The sequence below is a fragment of the Mixophyes fleayi genome, chromosome 3 (genome assembly GCF_038048845.1).
Source record: "Mixophyes fleayi isolate aMixFle1 chromosome 3, aMixFle1.hap1, whole genome shotgun sequence".
NCBI lineage: Eukaryota > Metazoa > Chordata > Amphibia > Anura > Limnodynastidae > Mixophyes > Mixophyes fleayi.
This window is the reverse complement of record NC_134404.1, coordinates 23,883,781-23,905,554: the sequence shown is the minus strand read 5'-3', so window position 1 is coordinate 23,905,554 and position 21,774 is coordinate 23,883,781. Positions and strand designations below refer to the sequence as shown.

The following is a 21,774-nucleotide window of genomic DNA, read 5'->3' as shown; positions in this document are numbered from 1 at the left end:
TTACTTTAAAAAAATAAATACAAATTCTACCAGTAGGTGGCGCTAGCGCACTCCCCGCAAATTGGAGGTGTGGGTAATGTTAAGAGAGAGGGAGGGAGGGAGCTGGCAGCAGCTCCCAGTTCCCAGACAGTGTGTGACATCACACACTAACCTAGCAGCAAGGAGGAGGAGCTCCTGCTCAATTTAGGTAAGTGAGCTGGGCTGGGCTGGTGGGGGGTGTTATGATATGTCTTCTGGGTGGGTTAGGATATGTCCTGGGGGGCTTATGATGTGTCTGCTGGGGGGCTTATGATGTGTCTGGGAGGGGTTAGAATATGTCTGAGGGGGCTTATGATGTGTCTGGGGGGCTTATGATGTGTCTGGGGGGCTTATGGTGTGTCTGGGAGGGGTTAGGATATGTCTGAGGGGGCTTATGATGTGTCTGGGGGGGCTTATGATGTGTCTGGGGGGCTTATGGTGTGTCTGGGAGGGGTTAGGATATGTCTGAGGGGGCTTATGATGTGTCTGGGGGGGCTTATGATGTGTCTGGGGGGCTTATGATGTGTCTGAGGGGGCTTATGATGTGTCTGGGGGGCTTATGATGTGTCTGAGGGGGCTTATGATGTGTCTGGGGGGCTTATGATGTGTCTGAGGGGGCTTATGATGTGTCTGGGGAGCTTATGATGTGTCTGGGAGGGGTTAGGATATGTCTGAGGGGGCTTAGGATGTGTCTGGAGGGCTTATGATGTGTCTGGGGGAGCTTATGATGTGTCTGGGGGAGCTTATGATGTGTCTGGGGAGCTTATGATGTGTCTGGGGGAGCTTATGATGTGTCTGGGGAGGCTTATGATGTGTCTGAAGGGGCTTATGATGTGTCTGGGGAGCTTATGATGTGTCTGGCGAGGCTTATGATGTGTCTGGCGAGGCTTATGATGTGTCTGGCGAGGCTTATGATGTGTCTAAAGGGGCTTATGATGTGTCTGGGGGGGTTTATGATGTGTCTGGGGGGGCTTATAATGTGTCTGGGGGGGCTTATGATGTGTCTGGGGGGGCTTATAATGTGAAGATACGTAGTTCCCAAATCACTCAGACACGGTATTAGAGGAAAAATAGAAGGATGATTTATTCTGCAGAAATATTCTGAGGAAATCAGTTCAAATAATTCCAGTGGGATAGGTACAAATCTCTGGCAGAGCATCACTTCCTGGCCAACATGGTGGCTCAGTGGTTAGTACTTCTGCCCCACAGCACTGGGGTCATGAGTTCAATTCCCGACCATGGCCTTATCTGTGAGGAGTTTGTATGTTCTCCCCGTGGTTGTGTAGGCTTCCTCCGGGTGCTCCGGTTTACTCCCACACTCCAAAAACATACTGGTAGGTTAATTGTCTATCAAAAATTGACCCTAGTCTCTCTCTCTCTCTCTCTCTCTCTCTCTGTATATTAGGTAATTTAGACTGTAAGCTCCAATGGGGCAGGGACTGATGTCAGTGAGTTCTCTGTACAGCGCTGCGGAATCAGTGGCGCTATATATATAAATGGTGATGATGATGATTATGATGTGTCTGAGGGGGCTTAGGATGTTTCAGGGGGGGTATGATGTGTCGGGGGGGGTTGTAATGTGGCATAATGTTTTTGTGGGGGTGGCGTGATGTGGCTGGGGGGTAGTGTGTGAAATGTTATGTTTTATTTAGGGATGAGCGCGCTCGGATTTCTGAAATCCGAGCCCACCCGAACGTTGCGGATCCGAGTCGGATCCGAGACAGATCCGGGTATTGGCGCCAAATTCAAAAGTGAAACTGAGGCTCTGACTCATAATCCCGTTGTCGGATCTCGCGATACTCGGATCCTATAAATTCCCCGCTAGTCGCCGCCATCTTCACTCGGGCATTGATCAGGGTAGAGGGAGGGTGTGTTAGGTGGTCCTCTGTGCTGTTTAGTTCTGTGCTGTTTAGTTCTGTGCTGTTTAGTGCTGTGCTGTTTAGTGCTGTGCTGTGCTGTGCTGTGCTGTGTTCTGCAGTATCAGTCCAGTGGTGCTGTGTGCTGTGCTCTGTCCTTCTGAGGTCAGTGGTGCTGCTGGGTCCTGTGCTGTGTCCTGTTCAGTCCAGTGGTGCTGTGTCCTGTGCTCTGTGCTTCTAAGGGCATAGTTATTTCCCCAATATTCCCCTGTGTTTAAAAAAATAAAAAAAAGTTTTTTTTATAAAATACCAAAAACTACTTTAATATTTTTTAATTACCACAAAATTTTCACAACCAATCCTGCAGTATAAGCCCATTGGTACTGCAATATTACCAAGTTCACACATTCAGCAGTAAAAGTCCAGTGGTACTGCAATATTACAAAGTTTACACATTCTGCAGTATCAGTCCAGTGGTGCTGTGTCCTGTGCTCTGTCCTGCTGAGTTCCGTAGTGCTGCTGGGTCCTGTGCCGTGTCCTGTTCAGTCCAGTGGTGCTGTGTCCTGTGCTCTGTGCTTCTAAGGGCATAGTTATTTCCCCATTATTCCCAAGTTTGTAAAAAATAAAAAAAAAGTAAAAAAAAATAAAAAAATTAAAAAAAAAAAAAAATATATAATAATTATAACCAAATTTGCAAAACCAATCCAGCATTATAAGTCCATTGGTACTGCAATATTACCAAGTTCACACATTCAGCAGTAAAAGTCCAGTGGTACTGCAATATTACAAAGTTTACACATTCTGCAGTATCAGTCCAGTGGTGCTGTGTCCTGTGCTCTGTCCTGCTGAGTTCCGTAGTGCTGCTGGGTCCTGTGCCGTGTCCTGTTCAGTCCAGTGGTGCTGTGTCCTGTGCTCTGTGCTTCTAAGGGCATAGTTATTTCCCCATTATTCCCAAGTTTGTAAAAAATAAAAAAAAAGTAAAAAAAAATAAAAAATTAAAAAAAAAAAAAATATATATAATAATTATAACCAAATTTGCAAAACCAATCCAGCATTATAAGTCCATTGGTACTGCAATATTACCAAGTTCACACATTCAGCAGTAAAAGTCCAGTGGTACTGCAATATTACAAAGTTTACACATTCTGCAGTATCAGTCCAGTGGTGCTGTGTCCTGTGCTCTGTCCTGCTGAGTTCCGTAGTGCTGCTGGGTCCTGTGCCGTGTCCTGTTCAGTCCAGTGGTGCTGTGTCCTGTGCTCTGTGCTTCTAAGGGCATAGTTATTTCCCCATTATTCCCAAGTTTGTAAAAAATAAAAAAAAAGTAAAAAAAAATAAAAAATTTAAAAAAAAAAAAATATATATAATAATTATAACCAAATTTGCAAAACCAATCCAGCATTATAAGTCCATTGGTACTGCAATATTACCAAGTTCACACATTCTGCAGTATCTTGTGCTACATATAATGGAGACCAAAAATTTGGAGGATAAAGTAGGGAAAGATCAAGACCCACTTCCTCCTAATGCTGAAGCTGCTGCCACTAGTCATGACATAGACGATGAAATGCCATCAACGTCGTCTTCCAAGCCCGATGCCCAATCTCGTAGTACCGGGCATGTAAAATCCAAAAAGCCCAAGTTAAGAAAAAGTAGCAAAAAGAGAAACTTAAAATCATCTGAGGAGAAACGTAAAGTTGCCAATATGCCATTTACGACACGGAGTGGCAAGGAACGGCTTAGGCCCTGGCCCGTGTTCATGACTAGTGGTTCAGCTTCACCCACGGATCTTAGCCCTCCTCCTCCTCCCCCCCCCCTACAAAAAATTGAAGAGAGTTATGCTGTCAGCAACAAAACAGCAAACAACTCTGCCTTCTAAAGAGAAATTATCACAAATCCCCAAGGCGAGTCCAAGCGTGTTGGTGGTTGTCAAGCCTGACCTTCCCATCACTGTACGGGAAGAGGTGGCTCGGGAGGAGGCTATTGATGATGTAGCTGGCGCTGTGGAGGAACTTGATGATGAGGATGGTGATGTGGTTATTGTAAATGAGGCACCAGGGGGGGAAACAGCTGATGTCCATGGGATGAAAAAGCCCATCGTCATGCCTGGTCAGAAGACCAAAAAATGCACCTCTTCGGTCTGGAGTTATTTTTATCCAAATCCAGACAACCAATGTATGGCAATATGTAGCTTATGTAAAGCTCAAATAAGCAGGGGTAAGGATCTTGCCCACCTAGGAACATCCTCCCTTATACGTCACCTGAATAACCTTCATAGTTCAGTGGTTAGTTCAGGAACTGGGGCTAGGACCCTCATCGGTACAGGGACACCTAAATCCCGTGGTCCAGTTGGATACACACCAGCAACACCCTCCTCGTCAACTTCCTCCACAATCTCCATCAGATTCAGTCCTGCAGCCCAAGTCACCAGCCAGACTGAGTCCTCCTCAATACGGGATTCATCCGAGGAATCCTGCAGCGGTACGCCTACTACTGCCACTGCTGCTGTTGCTGCTGTTAGTCGGTCATCTTCCCAGAGGGGAAGTCGTAAGACCGCTAAGTCTTTCACCAAACAATTGACCGTCCAACAGTCGTTTGCCATGACCACCAAATACGATAGTAGTCACCCTATTGCAAAGCGTATAACTGCGGCTGTAACTGCAATGTTGGTGTTAGACGTGCGCCCGGTGTCCGCCATCAGTGGAGTGGGATTTAGAGGGTTGATGGAGGTATTGTGTCCCCGGTACCAAATCCCCTCGAGATTCCACTTCACTAGGCAGGCGATACCAAAAATGTACAGAGAAGTACGATCAAGTGTCCTCAGTGCTCTTAAAAATGCGGTTGTACCCACTGTCCACTTAACCACGGACATGTGGACAAGTGGTTCTGGGCAAACGAAGGACTATATGACTGTGACAGCCCACTGGGTAGATGCATCCCCTTCCGCAGCAACAGCAACAGCTGCATCAGTAGCAGCATCTACAAAATGGCTGCTCATGCAAAGGCAGGCAACATTGTGCATTACAGGCTTTAATAAGAGGCACAACGCTGCCAACATATTAGAGAAAATGAGGGAAATTATCTCCCAGTGGCTTACCCCACTTAGACTCTCATGGGGATTTGTGGTGTCAGACAATGCCAGTAACATTGTGCGGGCATTAAATATGGGCAATTTCCAGCACGTCCCATGTTTTGCCCACACCATTAATTTGGTGGTGCAGCATTACCTCAAGAGTGACAGGGGTGTGCAGGAGATGCTTGCGGTGGCCCGCAAAATTGCTGGACACTTTCGGCATTCAGCCAGTGCCTACCGCAGACTAGAGGCACATCAGAAAAGCTTGAACCTGCCCTGCCATCACCTCAAACAAGAGGTTGTGACGCGCTGGAACTCCACCCTCTATATGCTGCAGAGGATGGAGGAGCAGCAAAAGGCCATTCAGGCCTACACAGCCACCTACGACATAGGCAAAGGAGTGGGGATGCGCCTGAGTCAAGCGCAGTGGAGACTGATTTCCGTGTTGTGCAAGGTTCTGCAGCCATTTGAACTTGCCACACGAGAAGTCAGTTCCGACACTGCCAGCTTGAGTCAGGTCATTCCCCTGATCAGGCTGTTGCAGAAGCAGCTGGAGAAAGTGAGGGAGGAGCTGGTAAGCCATTGCGATTACAGCAAGCATGTAGCTCTTGTGGATGTAGCCCTTCGTACGCTTTGCCAGGATCCGAGGGTGGTCACTCTTTTAAAGTCAGAGGAATACATTCTGGCCACCGTGCTCGATCCTCGGTTTAAAGCGTATGTTGTGTCTCTGTTTCCGGCGGACACAAATCTAAAGCGGTGCAAAGACCTGCTGGTCAGGAGATTGTCCTCTGAAGAGGACCGTGACATGCCAACAGCTCCACCCTCATTTTCTTCCACATCTATGGCTGCGAGGAAAAAGCTCAGTTTTCCCAAAAGAGGCACTGGCGGGGATGCTGATAACATCTGGTCCGGACTGAAGGACCTGCCAACCATTGCAGACATGTCTACTCTCGCTGCATTGGATGCTGTCACAATAGAAAAAATTGTGGATGATTACTTTGCTGACACCATCCAAGTAGACATGTCAGACAGTCCATATTGTTACTGGCAGGAAAAAAAGGCAGTTTGGAAGCCCCTGTACAAACTGGCTCTATTTTACCTGAGTTGTCCCCCCTCCAGTGTGTACTCGGAAAGAGTTTTTAGTGCAGCGGGGAACCTGGTCAGTGAGCGGCGAAGGAGGTTGCTTCCTCACAACGTTGAAAAAATGATGTTTATAAAAATGAATAATCAATTCCTCAATGAAGTACAGCACTGCCCTCCAGATACTACAGAGGGACCTGTGGTTGTGGAGTCCAGCGGGGACGAATTGATAATGTGTGATGAGGAGGAAGTAGACACTGTAGGGGGAGAGGAATCAGAGGTTGAGGATGAGGACGACATCTTGCCTCAGTAGAGCCTGTTTAGTCTGTACAGGGAGAGATGAATAGCTTTTTTGGTGTGGGGGCCCAAACAAACCAATCATTTCAGTCAAAGTTGTTTGGTAGGCCCTGTCGCTGAAATGATTGGTTTGTTAAAGTGTGCATGTCCTATTTCAACAGCAGACCTCTCAACTGCAGCTCATCCCTCCTCTGCGGGGATAATGTCTCCTGTGCTCTGACACGTCACTCTGTGTACTCTCAGCCTCAGGATCTGACACTACAGCTACCATGCCTCTTGTAGCAGCCCTCACTCCAGGGCCTCTTCCATGTGCAGTGTCCCCCTCTCTCTTGGGTTCACTATAGTGGCATGGAGTTCTCCCCCTCATCCAGGGCACACATTCCTTGCCCTGGCTCAGTCACCACGCTCAGACTTCCAGGCAATGCTGGGGGAGCCTGGGAGCTTCCACCCCAGGTCCCCAGCTACAACTCTCCTCTCCTGTGTCTTCTCTCTCTTTCTGACACTTGAAAGATCGTGCCTTTAAATGAAAAAGTCAGTCTTGATTGCACGACTATGTGCAAGTGCAACAGGGACATTTTTTTGGGTTTACAAAGTCAAACAGTAACACTACGACCCTGTCTGTCTGGGGTCTGTCAATGACGAATTGTCTGGAGCATGTTTTGAGGAGGTATTGTGGCCCCGGTATCAAATTGGGTACCGGGGCCACCCCACTATGCAGTCCAGATACTTGTTTGGTGGAATTCCGACACGTGGAGGGTTTTTTAATTATATTGTGGCCTCGGTACCAAATTGTGTACCGGGGCCACCACACTACGCAGTCAAGATACTTGTTTGGTGGAATTCAGACCAGTTGAGGGTTTTATTATTATATTGTGTGGACCACTCTATCTATACCACACTACAACTCTATACCACTCTATTTCCTACTTTAATTCTATTTAATTCTATTTCCTACTTTAATTCTATTACTAATTAATTACCATAAAGAGGAACCAAAAAAACCAATTTTACCAAAAGTATAATATGACTTAGACTTACAAACACTACACTTGAAAGATCGTGCCTTTAAATGAAAAAGTCAGTCTTGATTGCACGACTATGTGCAACAGGGACAGTTTTTTTCTTTACAAAGTCAACTAATAACACTTGGACCCTGTCTGTCTTTAACATACTTAATGGGATCTCAATGACGAATTGTCTGTAGCATGTTTGGAGGAGGTATTGTGGCCCCGGTATCAAGTTGGGTACCGGGGCCACCCCACTACGCAGTCCAGATACTTGTTTGGTGGAATTCTGACACGTGGAGGGTGTATTTATTTTATTGTGGCCCCGGTATCAAGTTGGGTACCGGGGCCACCCCACTACGCAGTCCAGATACTTGTTTGGTGGAATTCTGACACGTGGAGGGTGTATTTATTTTATTGTGGCCCCGGTATCAAGTTGGGTACCGGGGCCACCCCACTACGCAGTCCAGATACTTGTTTGGTGGAATTCTGACACGTGGAGGGTGTATTTATTTTATTGTGGCCCCGGTATCAAGTTGGGTACCGGGGCCACCCCACTACGCAGTCCAGATACTTGTTTGGTGGAATTCTGACACGTGGAGGGTGTATTTATTTTATTGTGGCCCCGGTATCAAGTTGGGTACCGGGGCCACCCCACTACGCAGTCCAGATACTTGTTTGGTGGAATTCTGACACGTGGAGGGTGTATTTATTTTATTGTGGCCCCGGTATCAAGTTGGGTACCGGGGCCACCCCACTACGCAGTCCAGATACTTGTTTGGTGGAATTCTGACACGTGGAGGGTGTATTTATTTTATTGTGGCCCCGGTACCAAATTGTGTACCGGGGCCACCACACTACGCAGTCAAGATAGATAGATGCGTATCATAGATAAAGTACATTCAGTGGTGTGGGGCAAATTGAAAAATATTCAAAATGCACTGACATTATCAAAAACAAGAGGTTGTCACATGCTAAAACTCCAACATGTATATGATGGAGAGGATGGAGGAGCAGCCGTATGTGTAGTGTAATGCAGACCTGTTGAAGGTTTTTTATATATTTTATTGTGGTGCCCAGTGCCCACTCCTCTACGCAGTCCAGGTACATTTATTGGTGCGAATCAAACAAGTTGATGGTTTTCTTATTATATATATTGTGGTGACCCACTCCTCTACGCAGTCCAGGTACATTTATTGGTGCGAATCAAACAAGTTGATGGTTTTCTTATTATATATATTGTGGTGACCCACTCCTCTACGCAGTCCAGGTACATTTATTGGTGCGATTCATAAAAGTTCAGGGTTTTTAAGATATTGTGGTGACCCACTCCTCTACGCAGTCCAGGTACATTTATTGGTGCGATTCATAAAAGTTCAGGGTTTTTAATATATTGTGGTGACCCACTCCTCTACGCAGTCCAGGTACATTTATTGGTGCGAATCAAACAAGTTGATGGTTTTCTTATTATATATATTGTGGTGACCCACTCCTCTACGCAGTCCAGGTACATTTATTGGTGCGATTCATAAAAGTTCAGGGTTTTTAAGATATTGTGGTGACCCACTCCTCTACGCAGTCCAGGTACATTTATTGGTGCGAATCAAACAAGTTGATGGTTTTCTTATTATATATATTGTGGTGACCCACTCCTCTACGCAGTCCAGGTACATTTATTGGTGCGATTCATAAAAGTTCAGGGTTTTTAATATATTGTGGTGACCCACTCCTCTACGCAGTCCAGGTACATTTATTGGTGCGAATCAAACCAGTTGATGGTTTTCTTATTATATATATTGTGGTGACCCACTCCTCTACGCAGTCCAGGTACATTTATTGGTGCGATTCATAAAAGTTCAGGGTTTTTAATATATTGTGGTGACCCACTCCTCTACGCAGTCCAGGTACATTTATTGGTGCGAATCAAACAAGTTGATGGTTTTCTTATTATATATATTGTGGTGACCCACTCCTCTACGCAGTCCAGGTACATTTATTGGTGCGATTCATAAAAGTTCAGGGTTTTTAAGATATTGTGGTGACCCACTCCTCTACGCAGTCCAGGTACATTTATTGGTGCGAATCAAACAAGTTGATGGTTTTCTTATTATATATATTGTGGTGACCCACTCCTCTACGCAGTCCAGGTACATTTATTGGTGCGATTCATAAAAGTTCAGGGTTTTTAATATATTGTGGTGACCCACTCCTCTACGCAGTCCAGGTACATTTATTGGTGCGAATCAAACCAGTTGATGGTTTTCTTATTATATATATTGTGGTGACCCACTCCTCTACGCAGTCCAGGTACATTTATTGGTGCGATTCATAAAAGTTCAGGGTTTTTAATATATTGTGGTGACCCACTCCTCTACGCAGTCCAGGTACAATTATTGGTGCGAATCATAAAAGTTCAGGGTTTTTAATATATATTGTGGTGACCCACTCCTCTACGCAGTCCAGAAAGATACCTTGTTGCAACGTTTTGGACTAATAACTATATTGTGAGGTGTTCAGAATACACTGTAAATTAGTGGAAATGCTTGTTATTGAATGTTATTGAGGTTAATAATAGCCTAGGAGTGAAAATAAGCCCAAAAACTTGATTTTTAAACTTTTTATGTTTTTTTCAAAAAAAATCCGAATCCAATACCTTAAATCCGAACCGAGACCTTTCGTCAAGTGTTTTGCGAGACAAATCCGAACCTCAAAAATAACGAAAATCCGGATCCAAAACACAAAACACGAGACCTCAAAAGTCGCCGGTGCACATCCCTAGTTTTATTATAATGTATGTTTTATATATTGCATACTAAAAACTAAGAGGCGCTCAAAAACCCTTAAACGCGTGTGTGAGTGAGTGTGAGTGAGTGTGTGTGTGTGTGTTTAATGGTTTTTGAGCACCTCTTAATTTTTATATAAAACATTATAATAAAACATAATTTTATATATATATAGCATCTGTAATTGGCAGCAATGTGCGCAGCGCAATGTCCACGTGCCACATCACCGGAAATTGAACCTCCTCCATATTGTTACTTTATGAATAAATTAGTTTGGGGTTATGTCATTTTCTCTCATCATTATTGAATTTATGTTTAAGGGTTTTTGAGCGCCTTTTAATTTTTATTGTGCGTTTATCTTTGTGTGGGGTTGCAGAGCCCCTAGAGGCAGCCATTTCTCTTATACACTTACAATTGTGTTTCATTATCTGACCATTTCCAAACATATAGATATCTGTGATTATTTTTATCACATATATTTGGCTTGTTACATAATTATATGCTGCAGGATCTGTGCTGTGTACTGGGTTCACTAGTTTTCAATACTTCATGTACATTTTCCGAACAGGTCCCAACATTCCAGGATCCAGACAAGAATCCAGCACCAGCTGTGAAAGCTGCAATAGCAGGTAGGTGAGAGTAACACCATTTTAATACGCAATGGGGGAAAACTCAATTGCCGGTGATGCGGCGCGCGGACATGTCTGTCAAAATCTCCGCCGCAAAGTGTCTCACAGACGTTCCAGAGACACTTCATGGCTAATTGAATTCCCCCCATAATGTCATATGTAAAGAGGTGCAGCCACAGTCCATGTTGGCCACGCCCCACCACTGTGTGACCACGCCCCCTTCGACGGTGCCGCCATGCAGCGACGGCAAACCTCCCTTCTCCTACTATGTGTTAAGGGGGGCCCAGAAAGTTGCTGTACCGGGGCCCCAAGTTCCTCTTGGCAGCCCTGCTCACACCAGCTACCGGGCAGGTGTAAGAGCTGATTGATAATGATGACAGACACGTAGGCGTGCCAGGTGCCAGAACATGTGTTTGCAAGTAAGACAATGCATTTTATGTATAGTAGGTATTAAAAACATCCCGTTATATATATATATATATATTTCAAGTAAAAAAATTACAACTTTTTTAATGTTTTTTAATTGCTGATTACAGTAAAAAAAATGTTCATTTATTTTTACTAATTATGATAATATAAACAGTTGTTAATGTATTTAATATTTTTTCCCATGCTTTCTGATTGGACTTTATATCGCACATATGCATTATGTGTATCCAGCTGTGTGTTGTGTCTGTCTGTATACGGCAAGTATCGTCTATCCAGAGCGGATTTATACCTGTATTTAAACGGAAACGTTTCCTGAGATCTGCTTTTACTTGAATACTGGGCGTATGTGCGTGCAATTTCCGGTCGGATTTTTGAAAACGCAAATTGCTTTCATTTTGCCTTCCAAGATGAATCCGATGTACTAATATTCAACATTTGTGTATTAGCCTTTGTAACATTAATATACAGTATTATATCTGAGATAAATGTGAGGTACTTAGTGCACATCTTCATGACACTTTGGATTTATCATCTACCGCGACAAGGTGACATCATTCAGATGAATACGTTCACTGACTATTCATATCTACAACAGGGTACATACTGTAACTCTCTCCATTATAGGTAATGCTGGTAGGACCTAGGGATGTGCACCGGCGACTTTTGAGGTCTCGTGTTTTGTGTTTTGGATCCGGATTTTCTCGATGTTTTGGGTTCGGATTTGTTTCGCAAAACACCTGCCGAAAGGTTTTGGTTCGGATTTAAGGTTTTGGATTCGGATTTTTTTTGAAAAAAAACTAAAAAGTGTAAAAATCAAGTTTTTGGGCTTATTTTCACTCCTACGCTATTATTAACCTCAATAACATTCAATAACAATCATTTCCACTAATTTAAAGGCTATTCTGAACACCTAACACCTCACAATATTTTTATTTTTTTTAGTACAAAACGTTCCAACGAGGTATCTTTCTGGACTGCGTAGAGGAGTGTTCCCCACAATATAATTAAAAACCCATCAACAGGTCTGCATTACACCCAAAAATAGTATCTGGACTGCGTAGAGTAGTGGGCACTGGGCACCACAATAAAAAATATATAGAAAACCTTCAACAGGTCTGAATTACACCCAAAAATAGTATCTGGACTGCGTAGAGGCTTGGCCACTGGCCACCACAATATAATATATAGAAAACCTTCAACAGGTCTGAATTACACCCAAAAATAGTATCTGGACTGCGTAGAGGACTGGCCACTGGCCACCACAATATAATATATAGAAAACCTTCAACAGGTCTGAATTACACCCAAAAATAGTATCTGGACTGCGTAGAGTAGTGGGCACTGGGCACCACAATAAAAAATATATAGAAATCCTTCAACAGGTCTGAATTACACCCAAAAATAGTATCTGGACTGCGTAGAGGATTGGCCACTGGCCACCACAATATAATATATAGAAAACCTTCAACAGGTCAGAATTACACCCAAAAATAGTATCTGGACTGCGTAGAGTAGTGGGCACTGGGCACCACAATAAAAAATATATAGAAAACCTTCAACAGGTCTGAATTACACCCAAAAATAGTATCTGGACTGCGTAGAGGACTGGCCACTGGCCACCACAATATAATATATAGAAAACCTTCAACAGGTCTGAATTACTCCCAAAAATAGTATCTGGACTGCGTAGAGGACTGGCCACTGGCCACCACAATAAAATATATAAAAAACCTTCAACAGGTCTGCATTACACTGCACATACGGCTGCTCCTCCATCCTCTCCATCATATACATGTTGGAGTTTCAGCATGTGAAAACCTCTTGTTTTTGATAATGTCAGTGCATTTTGAATATTTTTCAATTTGCCCCACAAAACTGAATGTACTTTATCTATGATACGCATCTATCTTTCTTGACTGCGTAGTGTGGTGGCCCCGGTACACAATTTGGTACCGAGGCCACAATATAATTAAAAAACCCTCCACGGGTCAGAATTCCACCAAAAAAGGGTATGGACTGCGTAGTGTGGTGTGCCGGAACACAATTTTTTACAGCGCCAACAATATAATTAAAAAATTGGGCATCAACTGTCACCGTTGTTTAATATCTGATACACCTAAATATGGACTGCACAGTGGAGTGGCCCCGGTAGTAAATTTGGTGCCGGGGCCACAATACCTCCTCTAACTTCCAAGTGTAGTGTTTATAAAGACAGACAGCGTCGAAGTGTTATTAGTTGACTTTCTTAACCCTAAAATTGTCCCTGTTGCAAATATTCGTGCAATGGAGAGTTACTTTTTCATTGAAAGACTCAAGCTTTCAAGTGTAGTGTTTATAAAATATAAACAACAATACAGTAGTTCTAGAGCACGTCAATCCCTCTTGTTTTAAATTATGACAGGGCATTTTACTTTTGGTTTAATTTCCTGAATTTGTTTAAATTTGGTTTTACTTTTTGAACATGGCAAACGACTGTTGATTGGTCATATAATGCAAAAAAAAAGTTCCAAGATGGAATTGTCTTTGGGCCCTCCCGCCCACCCTTATGTTGTTGAAATAGGACATGCACACTTTAACAAACCAATCATTTCAGCGACAGGGCCTACCAAACAACTTTGGCTGAAATGATTGGTTTGTTTGGGCCCCCACACCAATAAAACAATTCATCTCTCCCTGTACAAACTAAACAGGCTCTACTGAGGCAAGATGTCGTCCTCATCCTCAACCTCTGATTCCTCTCCCCCTACAGTGTGTACTTCCTCCTCCTCATACATTTTCAATTCGTCACCGCTGGACTCCACAACCACAGGTCCCTCTGTACTGTCTGGAGGGCAGTGCTGTACTTCATTGAGGAATTGATTATTCATTTTTATAAACATCATTTTTTCAACGTTGTGAGGAAGCAACCTCCTTCGCCGCTCACTGACCAGGTTCCCATCTGCACTAAAAACTCTTTCCGAGTACACACTGGAGGGGGGACAACGCAGTTAAAAAATAGAGCCAGTTTGTACAGGAGCTTCCAAACTGCCTTTTGGAGTTCAACCACGTCACTACCTCTAGTTAATTTAGATTGCAAGGCTTGTAAATATAAATACTTTGAAGATAAAAAAAGCAGGCTGCACAGACTGTGGAGCTAGAAAGTGTAATTAAATGGACCACGTTACTTTGGTGGCTATCTATGCCCCCCCCCCCACCCCCCGCCCTACACTTGTAGTTGAATATAAATAAAGCAGCCTGCATAGACTGTATAACTAGAAATTCAAATATACAAAGAAATGGACAAAGGCAGTTTGGTATCTGTCTGCATCAGATCCCCTCTCCACTAGGAGTAAAACAGAAAACTATTCAGCCGTTATATAATCTAGAATATAAATAGAAATTGAGAAAGGCAATTTGGAATCTGTCTGCATCATAATCATCAACATCCTCCTCAGCGCCAGCTACATCAATATCCTCCTCCCGGTGTACAACATTCACACCTTCATTAGCCAAATCTGTAACTGGACTGTGGGTGATCCTTCCAGCATATGCAGAGGGCGTGCTGCAAATGCTGGATGGAGTCACCTCTTCCCGTACAGTGATGGGAAGGTCAGGGTTCACAACCAACAACACCCTTGGACTCGCCTTGGGGATTTGTGATGTCATCTGTTTAGAAGGCAGAGTTCTTTGCTGTTTTGTTGTTGTTGCTTGAAGTCGGTCTTGATCTTTCCCTACTTTATCCTCCAAATTTTGGTTTTCCATTATATGTAGCACAAGAGAGCGTACCCCTAAGCCACACACACTCGGCAAAGCCTTTAAAAATTATATGCGGCACAGGAGAGTAGCGCTGGACTTATACTGCTGAATCAGTGAACTTTGTAATAGCAGTACCACTGGACTTATACTGCTGAATCAGTGAACTTGGTAATATTGCAGTACCAATGGGCTTATACTGCAGGATTGGTTTTGCAAATTTTGTTGTAATTAATTTTTGATTTTAATTATTTTTTTGTATTTTTTTTTATAACTTTTTTTTTATTTTTTTAAACACTTGGGAATATTGGGGAAATAACTATGCCCTTAGAAGCACAGAGCACAGGACACAGCACCACTGGACTGAACAGGACACAGCACAGGACCCAGCAGCACCACTGACCTCAGAAGGACAGAGCACAGGACACAGCACCACTGGACTGAGCACAGCACAGCACAGCACAGCACTGAACAGCACGAGATATAGCAGGACAGAGGACCACCTAACACACCCTCCCTCTACCCTGATCAATGCCCGAGTGAAGATGGCGGCGACTAGCGGGGAATTTATAGGATTTCTGAGTATCTCGAGATCCGACAACGGGATTATGAGTCAGAGCCTCAGTTTCAGATTTGAATTTGGCGCCAATACCCGGATCTGTCTCGGATCCGACTCGGATCAGCAACGTTCGGGTGGGTTCGGATTTCATAAATCCGAGTGCGCTCATCTCTAGTAGGACCTACCTGAGAGTTACACTAATTAACACACTATCAATACCCTGCAAAGTGACTGTTCCAGCAGTAGCCCCAAACATTACACATTGTGAAGCTCATTTACAAGTGATTACTTTTGTTCTCCAAACTTACGTAGGAAAAGGCACACATAAAAAAATCATACTTCTAATTGTCCCATAGATTGTAAGCTTGTGGGCGGGGCACTCTTACCTCTCAGAGTGTATGTATTACCCAGTCATAATAAAACCGAGGGGGGGGGGGGGTTGCTAGTGCCTGGAAACCCACCACCAAGCCTGGGGCACTGTATAATTGAGGTGGCTGGGCCCTGCTCTTGCTTCACACGGCTCTACTTGAAAAGGGAGAGCTGCGTGCACCTAACAGTAGTGCACGCAGCATTGCCCATGTATATTATGGGAATAGGAAGAGTTGGAGAGCAGCCAAGCACTGTCTAAAATTATAGCCACACCCCCATGCTTGTTGGTCACGTCCACTGGCGGCGTGGTGTGGAAACCCCCCTCTACAAATCCTGCATTTGCCCCTGCCGGTATTGTTTAATTACTGTGTTCCCAACAGTAAAGCACTACGACATATACTGACACTATATAAATTAATGTTCAGAATGATGACACTAGGATTTAGGATTTGCGTTGGGAATCTTCTTTTCTTGCGGTAGATTGAATTGTCAATTAAATAATGCTAATACAGGGCTGTGACGGGATGTAATATAGCTGCACTGGTAATGATTTAAGTAAGTTAGAGGGGTCAATAGTCCATTTATAGGTCTATTATCTTTTCCTTGTGTATAATAATTTGTCATTCCCACACAGTTCAAATACTACAACACATTTCTCTAATGGCTAATAAGGATGGTAAAATAAGTTCAATAAAAAAAACAACATATAAAACCCTAGGCCAATCGCATAGAAACAGAACACTTAGAAATGAATATCTTTTATTAAAATAAAAAGCACCTATCATGTCAATAAGTCCTTATAGTAGTTATTAAGGGAGAGTGTAAAGTTTACCCTTATCACAGAGGGGGGTACAGAGAATTCCCAGAGGTAGGACGATGTGTGGACAGTTGTTCTCTATGTGAGCAGGTGAACAACAACATCTCTCTAAGTACTTTATAAGTGACTGTAACCGGCCAGAAAACACTGTGACAAAGAAAACACTTTGGATGCCAGTTGCTGAGAACAGGTGGATGCTGTGGAGTCATCCCACAGACAGGCCAACACTTTTATTATAATTTGTATTTAAATTTTTTTTTAACTTTTAAAATTGTTAATGAATCACCAGAAATGATTCCATTAAGCGACAAGCTGAGAGCAGACTTCATCCTTGGCCTCAGCCATAAAGGCATGGATTACCATAAAACTTAGATATCTTACTTTGATATATAAATATAGCAGGGCTATGACAGCAAACTGAAATTAAAGATGAACCGAACATTTGTTTTTAAAACTAATGATTTTGATAGTGTTGATAAAAAATATTGTACACATGAACAAACCCTAAAAGGACTAATGGGTAGATTTATTAAAACCTTCTAAAAGGGAACAGTGGAGGAGTTGCCTATAGCAACCAATCAGATTCTAGCTATCGAATTCATTGCTATGGGCAACGCCTCCTCTTTTCCTTTTCAGAAGTTTTGATAAATCTATCCCTAAAATTCTAATATGATGCAACATGGAATTACTAATTCACTAGTTCCTACGGAGTTCATTAAATGCATCCCCAGGATTCTTGGTTCAGCCATTTAATTCAACTATTAATAGGAGGATTTCTTGAAAAACACATTGCAATCAATTCAATTTGATCAATATAACCAGTTTATTTACGTCAATTGGTTTATTTTATTATAGGAATCTGTCTTATGATTGTTAATGTTTATATCAGGCCTGGTCAAGCTGTGGTCCTCCAGGTGTTGTGAAACTACAAGTCCCAGCATGCCCTACCAGCTATCGTCTGGATATCTACTGGTTGGCCAGGCCTGGTTTATATTATTGCTTAATTGTTTTATTGCCTGACTAAATGTAACTCCATATTTATAGTGTTGTCATTACTCTTCAAAAATTCTCAACAGGTTCATCTACATGTTATTATGTAAAATACACCAGGACATGGATGCCCCTGTAGATGTTTTTGTTCAAGCAAATTATATCTTAATAACCATATTAAATACTGCCTACAGTTCTGATTTTGTGGCACAACGCTAAGAAATTTTGTGTTTGACATTTAATATCTACACCAAGTTTGTCTAATTCTAAAGCCACATAGTAATGATTAATCCTGTAGCCAATCAGATCATCAGAATATGCACAGCAGCACAGAGGGTTTTGAGATTGTGCCGATCTTGTGGGAGAAGACATGACTGATTGTGACCTGGGGCTTATTTTTCCCAGGAGTGTACTGGGAAAGTGATACAAGCTGACAAAGCTCTCGGGCAGTCTTTAACAACGTGAAAAAGTCATATATCCCACACTCCAAAAACATACTGGTAGGTTAATTGGCTGCTATCAAAAATTGACCCTAGTCCCTCTCTCTCTGTCTGTCTGTGTGTGAGTGTGTGTCTATATTAGGGAATTTAGACTGTAAGCTCCAATGGGGCAGGGACTGATGTGAATGAGTTCTCTGTACAGCGCTGCGGAATTAGTGGCGCTATATAAATAAATGATGATGATGATGATGATATACAAATCTTTGGGTTGGTTACGCGATCTCGAATACCTAAATGCCGAATTTTAGCAACATTTTCAAAGAGACAGATGTAATTTCCGAAATGACTAAAGTTAGACGTGTTTAGATACTGACATACCGCAGTGCAGACAAACTGATATCCCGACAGTCACATTCACAACACTTGTAAGGGCTGAGGCTATTAATGGGGCATTGAGAGGACCCGCCAGCTGCATAATATATTTTAGGAGCAGTTCTACATTATACAGCCGGCGGGTCCTGGCATTGCCCCCTTAAGAGTCTCAGCCCTTATCAGGCCCTATATGAACATCCTGCAAGACACACGTTTCTGCTTACATGTCTGCACGATTCTTGAAATCAGGTGCAAAGGTCTTTTCTGAGCTCAGTGTCATCTTCTGGTATATATATTATTCCAATGTATTGTTTAGTGTCTAGACTTACATATCAAACTTCTGTACTGCATAGTGATCTGAGGGATATAAGTTCCCAATAAACATATTTTAACAAATACTCAACAAACTGTTCATTAGTGTCTTTTATGCAGCTGTACCTAATTAACAAAAGGTTAATTGATCAGCGAAGGACTCTATCTCAGGCTCTTGCTCCCCCTTCTCTGACAACGGTGACATAGATAAGGTATACATATACCTCAAATTAGGCTTTACAGCTTCAGTATAATCAGTGCACAAAGCCTACTGTATCCTACACTGTTGACCTAAGCTGGTGATTGCTCGGTACACAACCCTGCAATGGGTTTCTTTTAATGCTTTGAAACATATAGGAGCATTGTGCAATTGATACTACAGTGCAGTGTTGGAACTACCATGGGTGTAAATGGGTTTGTCTGCTATATGGCCCCCCCAAACTATGCTTAGATCTGTTCAGACCACGCCCACATTCTCATAAGGCAACGCCCGTTTCTGAATCCAAGCATGCTCATTGTGCTCCTGAGGAGCATCATGTGACATCATCAAACTGCCAGCTGCACATTGGTTGCAAAGGATCACATGATCTCGGCGTCTGAGAAACTTCTGCCTACACCAACAGCAAATATAAACATTGCCTAAAAGACATTTAGAGCACAGAGAGGGACAAATGGTTTTCTATCTGATTTTTCTCAAAAATAGTATGTGTGTTAGTGTCTTTGCGATGCAATTAGAGTTTTACTCAGGCTGTTTTATATTTTTTTAAATCAGTTGAAGCAGAAGATCAAAGAAAATAAAAGTTATTCCTTCAATGTAACCCATGGACCCAGTGCTCACCTGTATAGGAGAGACGGATCCCAAGAGAGGAGGGAAAAATTATTGGCAGTAGAGGGCTCTCCAGCGCTACCTCAGGTGCCTAAAACACTTCTCAGCATATATATATATATATATATATATATATATATATATATATATATAAGTTAACCCGTGCATGATACTCATGCATTCTAGTCAAATCAAGCTACTTAAGGTGTTAAAAAGGTTCTTGTCATGCATTTGGGCCATAGCCCAGGCCTCCTCAGGGGAAGAGCGTTACTTCCCGACGTAAGCGCCCTTTTTTAATGTGGTTTTGTCCACATGTCACCACCTCATCATTCTTCTCCATCACCTCATCCTTCATTTTCATCGCCACATCTATCCAGATGTCTATCCAGACACAGGGATCTCTCTCAGCGGTCCGGAGTATCACACTCCTCTCACTCTGTCACCCCCGGCAACCACCAACCACTCCCCACTGTCACCCCCGGCAACCACCAACCACTCCCAACTGTCACTTCTCCTTCAAGAAATATATATATATATTTTTTAAATCTTTATAAACACTTTTAACAATTAACAAATTAAATTAACAAATTAAAAACATCTTAGTATACCAAATTTCAGCCCTTTCTGAATTTTTTTTTCCACAAACATTAAGAATTTAGTAGGTCAGTGTATAACTCCACCCAGCAGGTGGCGCTGCAGCTTGGTTTTATTTTTTCCACACACACACACACAGACAGACTAACACACGCCACTAAGCATTTATATTATAGATATTTCCCCACAGAAAATAATATTTCTTCTTTGCAGGCTAAGCAATAGAAACATTTATTTTAAAATGTTTCAGGCTGAATTTATTTTAGGTAGTAATAATTTTCTTTTCTATTTTACAAAACATTTGTGTGGAAAAACACAGACAATTTTAGATGGATTCTGGCATTTATCAGGATCTGAATCTCCTTTGTCTTCTGATGAGGGATTTTGGTAGCCAAGTCATTGTGAAGTTCTACTCGTGTGAGTGTGTTTATTTTACTTTATTGCCAATGTAATTTATCAGCATTGAGCTGTGGAAGCATCTGCATAGATTAATTACATTTTGTTTTGTTTTGTTTTTAGGAGATCCATCGAGCACTTCTTCCAGGTCCTGGATTCTGTTCCAAAATTTACAAAGTTGTTTGTTGCAAAGTACATTTATTCTGGAAATTACAATATTTTCTAGTTTAATATAACAACAAATTAACTCAGTATATAACATTTTTTAGACTGCAAACTTGATAATAAAATAACCATTTTTAAGGTTCTCCGGTGGCACAGGACATTGACGTTCCTAAAACAAAATCTGTGTTAAGTTAAATTATTGCTATACTAAGCCCTAAAATATTGTTAGTTTGGCATTGAGTTTGCTGTGTTTAGACAAGAGAGCTCTAACCCATGAACATTTCCACGGATAAATCTTTAAAACATGGGACTGCTCCTAATTAGGGACAGTTGGCTATTATGTAATAGTATTACTGTTCAGTGGTCTAGTTTGGCGGGACACCTGCACCCTAGGGGCCCCGGATCGCACATTGGGCCTGAGTCCAATCTGAATGCAACTAGGCCGCAGTTTAAAAACTTGTTTAAAAAGAGCACGCAACTTGTGCTTAGTGCCGCCTGTATTTAAATCATAGAGTATTTTAAGATATGTTACGATTTGCATATGGGTGGAAAAATGCTCAATATAAACAGTACTTGCTGTAAGAAGTCATAAATAACAGACTGACACACACAGATATGCAGTTTAAAGGATAAGCGCTGACAACTGTCTTTTTGTTTTGTATACATATATGGGCATTTATATTGCCACACAGCTGGTACCACATACAATATGGGATATACCGAGCGCGGGCTTATTGCCAAGCAGCTGGTACCATATATATTGTGGGATATACCGAGCGCGGGCTTATTTTTCTCTGGTTTTGTTTCGAAATATTGCCTTTTTGTCATAACAGCTGTCCATCAAGCCTATTTAAGGCACATTTGGGTGTGGCTCACAAGCCAGCCCTTGCTAGATGTAAACTCCTATACCTGGGAGGTAAGTGCATCTGATTTTAACTGCATTTTAATGGTGTTTAAAGCATATAGGTCAGTGTAGGACCTGCATATAATGAGGTGCCCTTGACGCTGGGATGCAGGCTTAAGTCTTTTGATCAAA

At 42.5% G+C, this 21,774-nt stretch overlaps 1 long non-coding RNA gene across 1 annotated transcript; it reads left to right on the top strand.

Annotated features, from left to right (window-relative positions):
- Positions 1-102: 102 nt before the first annotated feature.
- Positions 103-21,017, top strand: LOC142142611 (uncharacterized). Its single transcript, XR_012689239.1, has 5 exons — positions 103-187; positions 10,677-10,737; positions 19,530-19,670; positions 20,497-20,594; positions 20,697-21,017. It is a non-coding gene; the product is annotated as an uncharacterized LOC142142611 (long non-coding RNA).
- Positions 21,018-21,774: the final 757 nt, after the last annotated feature.